This window comes from Nannospalax galili, unplaced genomic scaffold (assembly GCF_000622305.1).
Source record: "Nannospalax galili isolate Female #2095 unplaced genomic scaffold, S.galili_v1.0 scaffold202, whole genome shotgun sequence".
Taxonomy (NCBI): domain Eukaryota; kingdom Metazoa; phylum Chordata; class Mammalia; order Rodentia; family Spalacidae; genus Nannospalax; species Nannospalax galili.
The window spans coordinates 1,048,690-1,052,419 of NW_008349000.1; positions in this window are offsets into that span (position 1 = coordinate 1,048,690).

Below are 3,730 nucleotides of genomic sequence, written 5' to 3' on the forward strand. Positions count from 1 at the left end.
AAGGGAGAAAGGGGGGAAATGGGGGCACCTTAAGTGGGAAAACCATGATGGAGGGGTGAGACAATGCGAGAGATAAATAATGTGTCTTAGTTTGTTCTTCATTGCTGTGACAAAATACTCTGACCAATACCAACTTGGGGAGGAAAGGGTTTATTCAGCTTACATCTCCCAGGTTGCAGTTCATCAGGGAGCCCAAGGCAGGAACTCAGGGCAGGAATCTGGAGGCAGGAGGTGGAGCACAGGCTATGGAGGAATGCTGCTCACTGCTCCCCTGGTCCCTGCTCAGCTTGCTCTCTTAACCAACAGGGATAAGATAGTGCCCACCTGCCCAGGGGTGGCACTACCTACAGTGGGCTGGGCCCTCCCACATCACTCAACAATCAAGAAAATACCCCACAGACATGGCCACAGGCCAGTCCAATGGAGGAAATTCCCCAATTGAGGCTCCCTCAACCCAGGTGTGTCAAGTTGACACTAAAGCTATCCAGCACATAATGCCTAGGTAATTTTGAAAACCAGAGGGAACCATATTACTCCTACATCCTATTGACAAATTATACACAGCAGATCAAGAAATATATGTCTAGGTATGGTTTATCTGAGAACAATTGGTCTTTCCCCAAGATTTATCTACATGACACACCGTAATTAGAAGTACCAGACTGGTGGAACTAACCTTCTTGGATGTTTAACAGACATACTTTGTGGCCTATAATAATTTGGTCAGAGGGTCATAACAACAGGTTTTGCTCCTTGCCTTCCTAGGTCAACTAGTTCCAGGGGACTATGAGCATCTCCCAAAATGTCCTGTAACTGTGGTAGGTCACCTGTCCTCATGATCAAGGAGGCCGAGGAGACCCCCACCAGATGGACTAGAACCAGTGTCCATTCTACAAAGAGGAGTGTCAACACAGAGGAATCATTTCCTCCATGCTTCCAAGCAAAGCCAACCATGGTCGAGCAGGATCTTTGACTTATCTTCACATAGATGGAACTGGTAAAAGAAAGGAGCCAGGGGCTCCTCCCAAGCCCATGTGACCCCTTATGAACAGATCCTCAAACGACTTTAAGATTTAAAATAAATTGGTTTATCTGGGCCAAATGTATGACCTTAAACACCCAAAAGGAAAGTATAACCAAAGATTAAAGGGGCCAATATAATTTCTTAAGAGTCCATATGCATAGCTAAAGGCTACATAACAAGCAACAATGCCAGACGGGCGATACCTTCTTTTGAGTTGTTGGCCAGGGTGGCTAAAGGGACTCCCAAATAGTAAGCCAGCATAGAACTGGGAAAATGAACAGCAGACCCCAGTCTTATCTAAAGGAATATTGACAACTGATTGCTGCTAGATGAGGAACAGCTGACCTTCCTAAAACAAAGACCTCTAGATAGGCTGAGTAGATTCACCAGAAGGGCAAGTAGTAGGGAATGACTAGGGGTGCCAACAACACAGCAGACAGTAGCAGGGATATCAGAGTATAAGGGCTCTAGTGGGGGGAGGGAGGCTATGGGAGGGTGCCATCTGGGAAGTGGGTGTATAGTTGAATAAGTTGGTTTGGAATGTTCTGTGTGATACATACATACACACACACAAATCAATAAATTTTAAAGAATGTATTATATATGAGGAGGAAGCATGGAAATTTACATTATGCTAATTAGTAGAGGTGATAAACATTACCTTTGAAATCTGATGACTTTATAGATGTACACAGGCGCCAAGGATCCAAGTGAAACCGATGATGACTAGTAATAATCAGATACATACAGATTAGAGATGCATGTGCCAACATCTCAGTGTTAGTAGCAAAAACAATGAGTCTTTCTGCAGGGAACAATATATTCTAAAATGAAATGGATATCTTTTTTAAAGGTTAAATCCTCACTCAATTTTATGTCTTATAGGGTTTATACTGGGTTCAATATTCTATAACTGTATTACTTTGAACCTTACAGCCACTTGTGAAAGAGATGTAGTCTTGCTCTGGAGTGTGGTACTGAATATGTTAAAGCTGTAGTGAAATGCTTCTTCTAATCACATAGTTATTAAAAATTTAAAAAATGATAAATGATAAATTAAAAACAGCTGTTAAGTCATGTGATCAGCCAGGGCCTAATGGTTAAACAAAATCATTAGCTTTTCTATATACAAATAAGTAATCAGAGAAAGAGTTCAAGGAAACTCTTTCAATTACCTCAAAATATAAAATATCTAGGGCTAAACATAACGAAAGATATCAAAGACCTATTCAATGAAAACTTTAGATCTTTAAGGAGATTGAGGAAGACACAATGAGATGGAAAACCCTCCCATGCTATGAATTGGTAGAGTCAATATAGTGAAAGTGACTATCCCATCAAAAGCAATTTACAGATTCATGCAGTCCCAATCAAAATCCCCATGACATTCTTCACAGAAATATAAAAATCCATTCTAAAATGTATATGGAAACACAAAAGACCCCAGATAGCCAAATCAATACTAAGCAGAAAGAGCAATGCAGGGGATTAACACACCAGACCTCAAACTATATTACAGAGATATTGTCATTAAATCAGCATGGTATTGGTACACACAAAAAAAACTTATAGATCAACGGAACAAAATAAAAGGTCCAAACATGAGTGCACACAATTGCAGCCACCTGATATTTGACAGTGGTCCCAAGAACACACACTGAAGGAAAGAACATCTTCAACAAATGGTGTTGCAAAATAAGATCTCCATGTGTAGAAGAATGAAATTAGACCTTTATCATCCCCTGTACAAAAGTCAATTACAAATGGATCAAAGACCTCAATGTGAAGCCTGAAACTCTGAAACTGTTAGAAGAATGCATAGGCACTACCCTTCAAGACATAGGTTCAGGAAAGAACTTTCTAGATCAGACATCAGTCACTCAGGAATTAAGGTCAACAATTGACAAATGGGACCTCATTAAACGAAAACACTTGTGTACAGCAAAGCAAACAACCAGCTGAGTAAAGAGGAAGCCTACAGATTGGCAGAAAACGTTCACCAGCTGTTCATCCAACAGATGATTAATATTCAGAATATACAAAGAACTCAAAAAACAAAGAAGAAAACAAATGACCCAATTAAAAATGGGCTATGAATCTGAACAGGGCTCTCAAAAGAAACATCAGTGGCTAGAAAACAATTTAAAAAGTGTTCAACATTCTTAGTAATTAGGGATTAATTAGTAACTAATTCTTAGTAATTCTTAATTCTTAGTAGTTAAGATTTTATCCATCCTCAGTCAGAATAGCTCAGATTAATAGACTAAATCACAACAAAGGTTGGCAAAGATATAGAAAAAGAGGTACACTTCCAGTGTTCACAGGATTGTGAACTGGTACAACAGCTGATGGAGTAAGTGTGGAGAACTCTTAAAAAACTGCAAATGAATCTACCATATAAACCAGGCATATCACTCTTTGGCAAATATCCAATGGACGCCTCCTCCTGTGGAGATATTTGCACAGCCATGTTTGTTGCTGCTCTTTTTACAATAAGAAATGGAAACAACCTAAATGTCCCTCAAGTGATAAATGGATAATGTGATATATTTAAATAATGGAGTTCTACTTGGTGGTAAAATTTAAAAAATAATGGTTATAAATTAATAATTCTTCAAAGCATAAAAACGAAAATGTCTCATAGCTATGGCCACAGGCCAGTCTGATGGAAGAAATTCCTCAATTGAAGTTCCTTCTTCCCAGGTG